Consider the following 15,388-nt stretch of genomic DNA (forward strand, 5'->3'; position numbering starts at 1 on the left):
TTTATAGTTGGTGGTAGTATGTACAGTGTATAGTGCAGTTTTAGCTCAGTTTTACGGTCATTTTATATGAATCATTTTCATCATCTCTTGTTGTTAAACGCATTTTTATATATTTACGGCCTTCCATTGTCAATTCAAAGTCACTGAAATGGATACACCCCTGGGCTTCGTTGATTCTTTAACTTTATCATGTTAATTGAAACTCAGCAAACCGTATACAAATTCATTCACCTTGTTCACCCATTGTCAAAAGTGAGTAGTTATATGGGTGAATGCAAAAATCAAACTTAATGCTCCATTGAGCTCATCATTTTTGATATGATAGCAATGCATTATCGTATACATTTAATACACATAATTATACGAATTGAAGGAAGTCGTATTCAGTAATACGCAGTCGGGTTTGTGTGTAGTGCAGAGGCGGCGCTACGGGGGCAAGGGGCATTCCCCCACCCCAATATTTTTCTTACCCCCCCAGTTTGAAGGCAAAAACCCCACAATTACGTAAATTTACACTTTTGCGGAAATTTTGCACAAAATTGACCGATTTTGCCCTCCCCGCCGAAATTCACTATACCCCCCCATGCCCCCGAAAAAATCCTGGTGCCGCCACTGGAGTGGTTGCAAATTCGATCTGTTTAACATATGGTTACGGAAATACGGTTGATGTCTTTCTGATATCAAAATAAATGATTTGATTTTAATACATTGTTCCCAAAAGACATATAAACAATTTTGGGAAAAAATGTATATCTTCAATACGAATTATCAAAATTTTAAAATGATGGACATTTATTTGGCTTCCCAGCTACATACACTTGAAGTACATAATCATTAGATTTAGTAGTCGAGGACACTTAAATATCAGAAATGTTTATCTGATGTGCTCTCAGGTCTCACAAGTACTGTGCAAATGTTGCTATCCGGTCACTTAAAATTGAGTAAAAGGCAAAAAATAAATAAAAAGAGACCAAACCATGTTGCTAACTTATTCATGTTTTTTTTCCAATGGTTTCGTGTAAAGCAAAAAATGTTTGAATTAGAATTGGTTGATTGGGCAACATAAACAAACATGCTCTGCTAGCATGCTTGGCACTTAAAACGGAATCAGAATGGAATGGAAGATAAATTTTGTTGTTGGGTACTCGTCCAATTTAGAATTATATAGGCATTACCATTAGGCAGAGTGGCCACAGGCCCAGGTGCCAATGGTCTTAGGGGGCCAAAACTGATGCCCCGGACTGCAGTGCCTGTGTACACGTGCAGTGGCGTGCGCAAAGGGTGGGGCAGGGGGCCATGGCCCCCCACTTTTGTTGGTCATTCGGGGAAATTCGGGTAAAACGCTAAAACCGCACCTTAAACACCTAAATCAGACTCGGGGGAACTGAACAAACTACCCCCCTATTTTTCTTCACCCTTGTGAAAACACCAATTTTGTAATGTTCGTCAGAACTGATGCACTTGGAATGTTCTAGTACCAATGTTGATACATGATAATGGGAGGATTTTTGAAATATAACTCTTAAAAGTGGTATATATACTCATAAAGTTTGAATGGGCTCCCAGATGGTCAAATATAAACTTACTTTGTAATTCATTGGTCAACCAGAAATCTTCACGCAGTTGTTTTTGTACTGTTAGTTTATAACTTTTGACCCCAGGGGCATTCAAAGTTTCTGATTGAGTGCGTACCACTTTTTAAGAGCCATATCTTTAGCTCTTCCTATTTTCAAAGTGCATGCTGATCTGACGAACGTCACGAAATTCCGAAATTTTGCCCCATCTCATACACACTAAAAACTACGGGGTTATATTTTCCGTGGTCATTTTGAATTGACCACGTTTGGGGTTGTTTTGACCCTTCAAGGGGTTGTACTGTTTTAATTTGACCACATTCACGAGGTCATTTTAGCCACGACGAACGTGGTCAAAAACTTAGTGGTCATTTTGCCGATACCGTCGCGCATTGATATCAGTTTCAATCTTCCGCTTTGAAAATCTCAATTCATAAATGAGTTTAAACATGAGCTGCAATTAATGTTTGTTGATTAATAAATAAAACCAATTTTTTGACCGAAGTTACACAATTTGTCAACTTTATAATGACTTGCATTTCGGAACTATTTGCACACACGGTGTGCATCGGCTCACGTGGTCACATTAGCGCCATATTTGTTCTGATTGTGCAGCTCAGCGGATTGTCGTGTGTGCTTGTCTGCATGATGGAATATGAAAAGTTAGTTGAAAAGTGAGACTGCAAGGATGCATAGACCCTTGTCTATGCACGCAGATTCATTCAATTTCATGCTGTCGTGGCTGGTGTCTTGGCTGCAGTTGTTATAAGCTTATATCATGTAAGCTTATAATACGTGAACTGTCATAGGCGATGACTGACTGTGTGTGAGTGTGATACACAGATGCATTTTGCAGTTTGCTGTTTATGTAATGCTTTCTCTGTGCAGAAACACACTTATGTCCTGGTGGGACCAGCATGACCATAGGCCTACTAAAAAATCCAAACAACCCCTAAATGTGGTTATTGAGTAACCCTATAAAACAACCCTTTCAAATGGGTCATTTCATTTGACCCCGAAATGAGGTCATTAAGTAACCCAATAAGGCAACCCTTTTGAAGGGGTCATTTCATTTGACCCCGAAATGTGGTAATATTTTGACCCCAATGGGGTTACTATTTGACCCAAATACGTAGTCATTGCAATGACCCCGACCAATGGGGTCAAAATGACCCCGTTAGTGGTATGGTGTTTAGTTGATAACTATGCTGGGGTCAAAAATGACCCCGTTTGGGTCATTTTTTGACCCCGTAGTTTTAAGTGTGTACTCAGCCCCTTAAACCCGCCATTTAAATAACATTTTATATTAGACACCATCTCCCGACACACCCAATAAAATGTATTAGCCCATGCATGCGGTTTAATAACGGATCCTTTCAGACTAGTTTTGGCATTTTGTGAAAATGTATTCCAAACTTAAAGCCTTAGTATACGATTTCGGTCAAAGTTTAATTTGGTTACTCATTATTTTCCAAATAATATAAACAGGGCGGCGCCAGGGTATTTTGTTAGGGGGTGATGTAGATCAATGTATATGGTTATAATTCGTCGCGTCAGCGACGTAGGGTGTCTGAGGATGGATATGAGCTGATATGCCCCTCCCAGAAGTTAGAAAATGTTTTGAAAATGAAAACCTCAATGGAGCCAGTTGGTGCAACTTTTCGACAATGTTTATGGTTAAACCATTATTTAAAACACATTTCAGTACCCCCGATTTTTACTTTTTAAAGAGTTGGCGGAAGGGATGTCTAAGGGGGATATATATAAAACCAACATGAAAGTCATAATGGTTTGCAACAAGTTTACATTTTTTTTGGGTTATTTTCCGACCATTTCTTAAAGTGGGTTTTTAAGGGGTCGAGCTGTATTGTCTCAAATATCTCCGAAATGGGAGAAAACTGCAATGTTTGCTGTGAAATTTTGCCTAGCAATATCTATCTCAGGTGCAAAATTTATGGTGCACATGAAAGATTGAAGTCTTTAGATTAATATTTTAGCAATCTTAATATTATTAGTTGATAGGAAATTCTTCAAATATGCCTGTACATTATAACGACGCATAACGGTAATTAACAGCCCACGCAGTTTTTTATAGGTGAACTCTTTTCGAGCAGTCCGTGTTGGACGATGACCCTATCTTTTTGCTGAGGTATTTACAGGACCTTGAAATAAGAATTATGATAGATATTTGTGACTTCGGAATGCGACGAAGGCATGTTCGAAGCTCGTCAACATACAAACTTCTACCTGATTTTACAGTCTCGTCGACCACTGTCTGCAGGCCCGTAGCCAGGGGGGGTTCGAGGAGGTTCGATCGAACCCCCTAAAATTTTGACACAAAAAAGGAGAACATGGGAAATAAGGTTGAAATGGCCATTTTAGCACAAAAATTATTATTTTTCTCGCGCTTCGCGCGAATTTTTCTAATTAATGTTAGATCAGATTAGTGGGAAGATTTGAAAAATCCCCCCGACGCCTAGTTTATGTAGGCCTATATGTGGAAAATATAAATGATGACTTAATTTAATGCTATAAATACAGCAGAGTAATTATTTGTCTCTTTGTTTCATCTATCTAGATTTGAAGACTTATTATTTTTGAATAAAATTATTTGGTGTGCAAAAAAAAAAACCGAGAAAGCTTAGTTCAGAGATGAAGGGAGTGATATAACATAGGAAAATAAGATAATTGATATTTGTGATGAAATAACGCACCTGATTTGCAAATTGTTCTTGTTTTAATTTCTCTCTTATATATCCATATTGGGACTTCGTTTTTCAAAATTCTTCCAATTCTGAGGGGGAATATCCCCCTCAGACACCCCCTGCGCCTGATTTTCAACTTTTTCTTGCTTTAACCACGCTACTTTGCGTCTTTACTGTAATTTATATTAAACCCATATGTTAATAATAATGTCAAAATGGTGCACCAATGAATGCCTTCAATATTGGGACTACATTTTTCAAAATACTTCAAATTCTCAGCTCAGACACCCCTACGCCTGATTTGCAACTTTTTCTTGTTTTAACCGCGCTAATTTGCCTCTTTGCTATAATATAATTATTGAATCCATATATAAGGTAAAAATTGTGCACTGCCTTTAATTGGGACTACATTTTCAACATAAATCAAATTCTGAGGGGTACATCACCCCTAAGCTCAGACACCCCAAGTGCCTGATTCGCAACTTTTTCTTGTTTTAACCGCGCTAATTTGCCTCTTTGCAATAATAAATTGAAACCATATATTTCTGATAATAATGTAAAAATGGTGCACCAAATGCCTTCAATTGGGACTTCATTTTTCAAAATTCTCCCATTTCTGAGGGGGGCACATCCCCCTCAGACACCCCCTGCGCCGCGATTCCGCGGCGCGACGCCCGCTACGCGGTCATTACTCATCAGTTAATAGTTACTACAGAAATCTGCAAAAACGAACCCCCTAACTCGGAGGGCTGGCTACGGGCCTGGTCTGGCGCATGTTATTTTGTTACTCTAAATTCAACAAAATTCCATTTTTTAGGCAAAAAGACTTCTGGAGATACCATCCTGCATGTCCGTGTTCGATTTATGGTAATACAATTAACCAATTTTGAAATATCAATATTTTCAGATTCACGGAAGCCATATTTTGTACATTTTCGACAGTAACGAGTTAACGCCAATTTTGGTACAAGTTTGTCAGTTTTGCCGAAGTTATTTATCCGGTTAACTATCAAGGTTCATAGGCGAGCTAATAGCGCTATGTTATTATATTACTTTTACTTACGATCTTCATAATGATTCCATTTGAGAACGAATATAACTCCTTAGGCCAAAAAAAAAAAAGGTTCGTCTCAAAGCTGACGCGCGCGTTTGTAAAATCCCACGATTTGACAAAAAACAAATGCGGAAATTTTTTTATTTCAAAAAAAAAATTTTTATAGTTTTTCCAGAAAAAAATCGGCGAGAGTCAGACTTTTTTCTCAAAATTTTCTCGCCGTGATTCTAAACCATCTATCTCGCTTTTTAAGAAAGTTTCCAAGCAGTGCACTTACTATAAAAATGTTGCTTTATGTAAAATGCAGTTCCAATATCGCCAAAGTGCAGAATTCAACAGCATTGCAAGCACATGGATGAGTGTAAAAACTCAATAAAAACTGACATTTCATTTCAAATGAGTTCAAGTTTAGGCCAAATATCATTATATTTATTGAATTAGTGGAATATTTTGACTATAAAACATAATTCATGGTCAAATTTTTGTCACTTTTTCTTCGACTCACGCCGGGCCGGCAGTTCAGTGAGTTGTTCACAAATTACATGACAATCTAAACTGACCTAATCTGATCAACAGAGGGCCAGGTAGGCAATATATATATATATTTTAATATTTTTTTATTATTTTCGTATTTTCGGGGCCTACAAAATACCATGAAAAAAGTCGGGAATAAAAAAAAAAAAAAAAAAAAATCGCATTTCGCATTTGTTTTAAATTTCTCGTCAGCTTTGAGACAACCCTTTTTTTTTTTGGCCTTATAGGTCTTCAACTTTGTCTTCACACGACTAGCCATATTTTATGGAGTGTTGCCAGGCAAGTCAAAAGCAAATTGGGACAAATCGGCACTAAATATGGCCCGTAACTACATCAACATATCACCCAAATGTCCATGTTATTTAGGGTACAATGTTAATGTAAACACGTACAATTTTAAAACATTGTTGAAAATGTTCTAACATGCGTATGCGCGATTCTTTCTCCCGTTTGAGGTTTAATGTATACCTAGTAAGATATTGACAGTCAATTCATAAGAAGCCCAAAGTTAATACTAACACTGCAGCGCTGGCAATACGACCAATTCTGTAAAACGATATGACAAGAATCGTTCCGCTTGATTTATCAGGTCTATAAAGGTGACAAAGGAACAGGTCTCTAGTTTGATTCCACAACCATTCAAACCGATCTCATGTTTTATTGTATTATCATGTATTAAAATGAGGATGGCTATGTCATAAATGGACCGGAACAATATAACCGTATACTACCACCTGTGTTGAAGGACAGTTCTAAGATACAGGGTGTTCCAGAATGATCTATACCGTGTTTGAAAAATTAATCAACAGTGTATTTAATTTTAGTACCGGTACATGGAATACATTAGAGAGCTTGCGAAATGACGTTACTTTAACTTTAACTTTAACGTCTAGAGCATTAGGCCCTAAAGCGGATTATGTATTCAAAACCACCTTGGTTTTGAATACATAATCCTCTATAATCCTCTAGACGTTAAAGTTAAAGTTAAAGTAACGTCATTTCGCAAGCTCTCTAATGACATAAATGTCACCTACTTATTGTGTTACTTTCATTTCAAAAACTTGATTCGTTTTGGCGTGATATTGATATTCTTATAACTGGACAAAAATTGCACGTGTGTAACTTACAGCACAGGCTTCATAAGCAGCAGACATTGACCTGCTTTATCACTATCGCGCAGACGTAGACGTACTTTGCAATATAGTGTAGAAATCATTCAGTTGTCAAAGGAGATACACCAAATTTGGCACAAATGTAGAGCTTGAAACGCTGAATAATTCTTAATATTGATTTAAGTGACCTTTTTCATGTGTTTTCAATATTAGTCCCGATATTTGTGCTGAATTTAAAAAAAATAATTTTACGATCAATTTTACGCCAAAAATGTAATTCTTATAGAGGGTATAACTTGTTTAAGAAAAACTTGCTGCAAATGTAATCTTCACCTTTTCCTAGTTGAGTGTTTGCCAATAGGGACATAAATACATGCTGTGGCACAAGGACGAATCTTCTCTATAATATTTTTATAATAGGCCCCTAAATCAATCTCTGCCGGCATTTCAAATGATGAAACTCATACACCGCAATCATTATTTTCGAAACTGCCGCCAAAGACGACACATGCAGTATTAGGTCAATCAAGCTTAACAAATCCTTTATACCATGCATGCTAGTAATCGATAGATCATAACAAAATTAGCTGCAAAACTTTTTCCAAATAACTTTGTGCTGAACGGTTATTTATTATTTTCATAATAGATTGTATTGTCAAAACTTAAACTTCACCATTGTACGCAATATTCTGTAATTTATTTTAGAAACATTCGATCTTTAAAATCTTAAATTACCAAGAAAGCTAAATATATGTAATATTTAGAACTCAAAACAATACGACTGATAACAATGCTACCTACAAAATTCAACTTTCCCGGTATGGATCTTTCTGAGACACCCATGCAGCTTAAGATGACAGCGAGACAGGTTTCTCTAGATCGATTACACGGCCATTCATACCTATTACCTGTTTTAGGGAACAAACCAAAAAATCGATAACGTCTTATAAACGAAACCAGTTTCGTTTAAGGGTAGGGGTAAAATACTCGATTACGTTTGTACAAAAACATCGGTCTGAAGAATGTGTCATTATTATTATTATGTCAAAATTTCCAACATTTCATTATTACGTTTCTGGCATGGAGGGAGGGGGTCGGCTGAGAAACGAAACTAGTTACGTTTATTGGACGTCATCGATCTTTTGGTTTGTTCCCTTATTGTAACCTTATAGAAGCCATACTTTTCACGCCGTACTGATTACCCTCTGTACGGAATGTTACATCACAATCTTGATCGACTTGACAACAGGCACACCCCGGTACAAATAATTGTAAATGGTGGAAAGTCGTATTTATGACAAAATGATTAAAAAGTGATACTTTTAGGTATTATTCTGTTAGTTTCTGTTTGGCAAATCATAAATACTCACGTGTTTTGGTCAAAATGGCAATAATCTTTTTTCTACCCCTACCCACCTGAAATAGCTAAACACAACCCTTAACCAGTCAGCTACCTGCACAACCGATTCTTATTGTTCTGCAAGGCTCACTCAGTCATTTAATGAGGCAATACAAACGATCGAAATTGGTGTTGAAATGCATGTATGTAATATACCGTATTTCATGAGTTTACGCAGAAAAATGCGCATGCGGGAAATGGTGATATCATGAGTTTGCGCATCCCAAAGCTGCTCAAACCCAGCAATTCCTTGATATGCGCAGCTCTTAAAAGCTGCGTCCTTTTGGGATTTCCTGAGTTTGCGCATCATGCTCAAACTCGGGAAATCTGTGTTTTGCGCATCATGCTCAAACTCGGGAAATCTATGTTTTGAGCATCTGCGCATTCATGGGAATTTCCTAGTTTGCGCACGACCTAGTCTCTTTTTGCAGTCGTTTTTAATAAATAAATTAGTATATTTTAACCATGTTGAAAGCTCTGATGACGTTCAAAGACTAAACGAAAGGGCAAATTTGTTTAGAACAAAATCTTTAAAAACAAAACAAGAAACAGTACCATTTGCGAGCATCGATTCATTTTGATATATATTATATATAAAGGCCCTATCCCGGGACCAGTATATTGGGCCTACACACAAATACCCCCACTCCCTATGCCTACATCTATGCATGCCGAGGTTCACAGGTTGATGGTAGAGTCTTTTGATGAAATAGGCCTAAATGTTGGATAGTGAAATATAGAGATGTCATATTCAGACTAAAATAGCCAGAAGGGTTATTTCACTTTAATACCTTGTCATGTAGGCTTTTTTGAGTTATTATCGATATCTGTATTACTAATATTATTTGAGCATTTCATTTCAAAATACTGAGTGGATTATCCGATTTGTGTATAGGCTAGTGTGATAGGATGCATCATTATAACCATATAATTTCGGATCGTGCTTGTGTGAAAAACGCACGTACTGAAAGTCAAGTTTGCTTAGCCGAGTGTCATGTCATGTTCACGAGTCTTATAGGGCCTACTTTTTAGGCCCAATGCTACTTTTGCCTTTTGAAAGATCAAGCACAATTATCAATAATATTATCATCATATCCTTTGTTTTCAAAAATGCTGATAATTTTTCATCTGATCTTTTAAATCTTTTGAGGAGTGCATTATAGTATAGGGTCATTTGGTGAAAAGCTCAAATCCTCTGACTCTTTCAGCATGTTCAGAGGATTTGAGTCCTTCTTTAAAGTTTTGAAATGCTAAAAGTCTATAAGTATATCCTGTCCTGTGAGTCCTTTCTTAAAGGAGCATACCGGTACGTATTGGAACAAAGTTGTGCATATTTAGACCATGGTCTAAAACATACTATTTTGGGTTTTTTCAGGGCCATGACATAATTAAGATTAACAGGTTACATCGGCGTTCTGGACCATCTCCTCCTCACACTGTGGTGAGTTCCCCAGTCATTGGTTACAGCTCAGTCGATATATTATTAGGCCTATATAGCCTAGTAGGTACATGCAGTGTCCTTTGGTGAAAAGCTCAAATCCTCCAATTCTTTCCTCGAGTGTCCTTCTCTCTTAAGTTTCTTTCCATATTAAGGTCATTTCTTTCTTTTCTTTAATTTCTGTCTTTGATTATTTGTTAAATTTCTTTTCTTTCTTTCTTTAATTTCTGTTTTTCTTTCTTAAATTTCTTTTTCTTTCTTTCTATTTCTCTTTCTTTCTATCTTTCTTTTTCTCCTTCAATTTGATAATGGTGTGCAACTGTCATGAGCCCGGGGTCAAGAGATGAAGTCATTAATGTAGGCCTACGATCGTTTTAATGTTTTTCAACACTGCCTCATGCGGATTTTTGACATTATTTATAATGTCTAAACAATGTCAAAGCTTCAATTGGAATCGGTCAACTTAATGTTTGAAATCACCGGAATAGACAGGGAAATCTCAAATCTTTCTTGTTTAGCATTTAATTATGTTTACGAATTGATCGACAATAACGTGTTTAGTGATATAGGGCCGGTTTTGATTTTATTTTAAACTCCAGAATTCGTTATTTTTCCTGTTTCCTGTTCCTGTGATACCTGATTCTCTCTTCCAATACGATGGGATAAATGTGTCAAAAACTGCACTGCTAAACACTATACTAGTATCTTGCACCACATTTTTTAAACATAGGGTCATTTGGTGAAAAGCTCAAAGCCTCTGATTCTTTCACCAAGTGTCCTTCTTTCTTGAGTTTATTTCTTTATTTATTGTTTTTTCTTTCTTTCTTTCTTTCTTTCTTTCTTATAAAGCTGTCAAGAGCCTGGGGTCAAGAGATGAAGTCATAATGTAGGCCTACGATCGTGTAATGTTTTTCAACCCTGCCTATGTAACTGGCATCACAAACGCCTCATCAATATTATACAGGTCCTATATTTACCTAACAAAGCACACTCCTGGTTTTTACATATCTATGCCTACTATAGGCACCAGTAGCGTAGCCAAGGGCGGGCAGGCCCCTCCCCCACCCCGTGAGAAGTCTTGACCCTTTGCCGCCCTGATATTTAAGATTTCGAAAACTGCACTGCTAAACACTATATCTTGCACCACTTTTAAACATAGGGTCATTTGGTGAAAAGCTCAGATTCTTTCACCAAGTGTCTTTCTTAAGTTTATTTCTTTATTTCTTTCTTTTATTTATTTCTTTCTTTCTTTCTTATAAAGCTGTCAAGAGCCTGGGGTCAAGAGATGAAGTCATAATGTAGGCCTACGATTGTGTAATGTTTTTCAACCCTGCCTCATGCTGATTGTTGTGCGCATATGATAGATGTTGAGCGCATAATGCGGAAAAGTACCTTTTGAGCTCACTATGTAACTGGCATCACAAACGCCTCATCAACTATTATACAGGTCCTATATTTACATAACAAGGCACACTCCTGTTTTTTTACATCTAGGCCTACTATAGGCACCAGTAGCGTAGCCAAGGGCGGGCAGCCCCTCCCCCACCCCCGTGAGAAGTCTTGTCCCTTTGCCGCCCTGATATTTAAGATTTTAGGCCTTTTTTTGTACTTTCTGCGTTTCTATCTTCTTTCGTGCAATTTGTTTTCCCCTTAATAACCACTATTGAATATAATTATACTTGAACTTGAAGTATTTCACACATCCAGATTTGGAAGATTGCTTTTTTCTCTTTTTCAATTTTGCATAAATTAAAGGCTGGTAACCCCCTGATTGTCTTTTTGTCTTTGCAAATTACTGATTTCTAGCAAACACCACACCTATATTATATTTATTATAATATTAATCATGTACTTATTTATGAAAAGGGGTACTAACTATTCTGATGATTGACAGCTATATTGAATATATACAAATGGATAGGCCTATTCTACATGCGGCATTGCGCGGTGCTCCTTTATTAAAAGGGAAATCCCTGTTTGGACACGGTCAACATGGTCGAAGCGCTTATAAACCAGGCCTAATTCTTTGTTGAATAACAGTATTTTCACGTCACGAATGCAACATGGCATTCGCCTGTAGGCCTACATAATAACTTTAGAATGTAAATTTGATAATAACTAAATTATCAATTATCAGTTTCACCCGTTGGCAGGGACAGATTTAAGCGGTGGTCCGGTGGCCCTGCGCCAGTGGATTTTGCATTGGGCCAGTATAACTTCCAACAATGCTGACCCGACGGGCCACTAGATATTTGAGCCTGATATAACAGTTCTCATATATGAGACAAGATATAATCAGTGATTGACATAATTTGACACAGTTTCTGCTCCATTTGTCACCTGTGTGCAGTTTATAGTTAGTTTCGTATATTAATTCTTATTCTTGCATTGCATGCAAATTGGAAATAATTATATGGCCGCTTCCTACAGACCCGTATACATTTTTCAAAGAGGAAAGTTTGGAAGTTAATTCGAGTAGGGTATGCAAATGTCTTCCAAATTCTAGGTGGAAAATTTTTTGCGTGTTTTTTTTTCATTCTTTCTAAAAACTATACTCCAACATGTTCAGCATTCAAACATGCCCAATCACGCCATTTAAATTATAAAGTATAAAAACGTTTTAATAACATTCTAAAACATTCTTGAAAACTTGATACAAAACATTCTAAACAGAATGTTATTTTGGGGTTGAAAAAATATTTTTCGAAAAATGTTTGCCCAAAATATTTTCAATAACGTTTTAAAACGTTTTCATGACCTTTATATAACCCGACATTTAAATGTTATTAAAAGGTTTTGAAAAAACATTTTAAGAACATTTCTGTGTTTGCTGGGTTCAAATATTTGAACATAATGTTATTTAAGTATTGACACAATATTTGGCAAAAATGTTGGCAAAAATAATTAACAATAACATTTTTAGAAAACATTTAAAAATATTGTTGTAGTGTGTTTTCATACAAAACGTTTTAAAACGTTACCATGAACTTTATATAACCCGACAATTTAATGTTATTAAAACGTTTTTACCTAAACCAAAAGCCAAAATATAACTTATTTAAAACGTTTTTGTGTTTGCTGGGGCGTTATAGGGATAATATATACGTAGGTCTTCCATATCAGATATGGAAGCACAGAAGTTGGTCGTTTTATGCCGTGTGCATGGTCAGGCTGTAGACTGTATAATGGCATCCTTTAATTAGATAATTAATTAAGATCTTTGTAAAGGAGTGACTTTCTTTTTCAAATAAGAAAATAAAATATATTTCTTTCTTTCTTTCTTTCTTTCTTTCTTTCTTTCTTTCTTTCTTTCTTTCTTTCTTTCTTTCTTTCTTTCTTTCTTTCTTTCTTTCTTTCTTTCTTTCTTTCTTTCTTTCTTTCTTTCTTTCTTTTTCTTTCTTTCTTTCTTTCTTTCTTTCTTTCTTTCTTTCTTTCTTTCTTTCTTTCTTTCTTTCTTTCTACACTACAACATGTTCAACATTTAAACATGTTAAATAAGTGATTGCAATAATGAGTTTAGCGATATATTTAATTTTAAACATCATATTTACTCGTTATTTTTACTGTTCACGCTCTCACATAGGTCTTCCATATCTGGGCATACCAAATACCCAGATTTGGAAGCATAGAAGTGTGTCGTTTTATGCCGTGTGTATGGCCAGGCTGTAGACTGCATGCCCTATAATAGCATCCATTTCGAATAAAAAAATAAAATATATTTCTTTCTTATTTATTTTCTCTCTTTCAGTGACTTTCTTTTACTTTTAGTCCACATTTTTAACAAAACATTGCTTTGTCTTTTTGGTGTTTTTTTTTTTTTTCTTTTTAATACTATCCTTCAATATACTTTTAAGTATGTTCAGCATTCAAACATGTTTACAAAGTGATTGCATTATATAATGCGTTTAGTGATAATATATATATTTCATTTTAAACTTCATAACTCGTTATTTTTCCTGTTCACGCTCCCACATATGTCTTCCATATCTGGGTATATCAAATACCCAGATTTGGAAGCACATAAGTTGGTCGTTTTATCCCGTGTGCATGGTCAGGCTGTAGACTGTATAATAGCATCCTTTAATTAGATAATTAATTAAGATTTTTGTTTGTAAAGGGGTGACTTTCTTTTTCAAATTAGAAAATTAAATTATATTTCTTTCTTATTTGTTTTCTCTCTCTCAGTGACTTTCTTTTTATTCCACATTTTTTGACAAAACATTGCTTTGTCTTTTTTCGCGTGTTTTTTTCGTTCATTCTAAACACTATCCCTCAATATATTTATCAAATTTGCAAATTAGAAAATTATATTTCTTTCTTATTTGTTTTTTCTCTTTCAGTGACTTTCTTTTAATTTTATTCCATATGTTTTAACAAAACATTGTTTTGTCTTTTTTAGCATGGATGTTATGAGTTATTATATAATAATAATCAGTTTTGAACTGATTTTCTTTCTTTCATTTGTTTTTCTTCCTTTCTTTTCATCTAAAATCGGGCTAATTATTATATTTTGAAGGACGGATTCGTTTGTTTCCTTTCTTTTCATCTAAAATCGGGATATCGGAAAGACTGAATGGACAGGGAACCCATCTTTTTTTTATTCCGCAAGTTTCTTCCTTCCTTCCTTCCTTCCTTCTTTTTTTCTTAGTGCTATAAGCACTATCCCTCAATATACTCAAACATGTTAAACATTCAAGTTTAGTGATATAGGGGCTTAGAAGTGTGATTTCATTTTAAACTTTAAACCTTTCGACAGCCATGGTGTTACCGTGTCTATGATTTATTAAACATTTTCATACAAAAGAAAGATGGCTGATTTTAAATTTGTTTTTTTATCAATGATAAGAATCTGGTTAAATTATAGAATCCATTGATTTTATATATATTATACAGATTCCATCAATTAATAATAGCACACCAGTCAATGATTAATACCAAAGAATTCAATATCCTAGCCATTCAGCTATTGTTCCTATTATATAACGTGACATTGCGCTAATCACCTTGTCAAGTGGACAATTGTTATGATATCCTTTCCTGTATTGTTTATCATTATTTTATTATTATAACCAATATAGTTCCCCCAAAAAGGTACTTATTTTGTTAGATGAACAACTAAGTAAATAATAATAAATCAATTAATGATAAAATATGTTATGATAATAAATAAATAAACAGCCTATAAAATAGATAAAAGATACATTATAAATACAATAAGTAACAGAAGAAAGAGAATAATTATATAAACAAATTAAATTCTCCAATGTGACTTTTATTATAATACAAATAGTCCGGCTAATATCAACAATAAAACCACAGTATATTTATAATAATATTAATAACACTCATAATAATAACAATAATACAATAATAATAAGAAGAATAATAAGAATAATAAAAAAATTATAACAATAATAATAATAAATAATAATAATAATAATAATAATAATAATAATAATCTATACTATTAATAATAATAATAATAATAATAATATACAATTCTGATGATAGAAAGCAAAATTAAATCTTCAGAGCAATAATTTCCTCCGTTTTGACAGTTGTACCGTCCGTG

The sequence above is a fragment of the Amphiura filiformis genome, chromosome 15, assembly GCF_039555335.1.
Source record: "Amphiura filiformis chromosome 15, Afil_fr2py, whole genome shotgun sequence".
NCBI lineage: Eukaryota > Metazoa > Echinodermata > Ophiuroidea > Amphilepidida > Amphiuridae > Amphiura > Amphiura filiformis.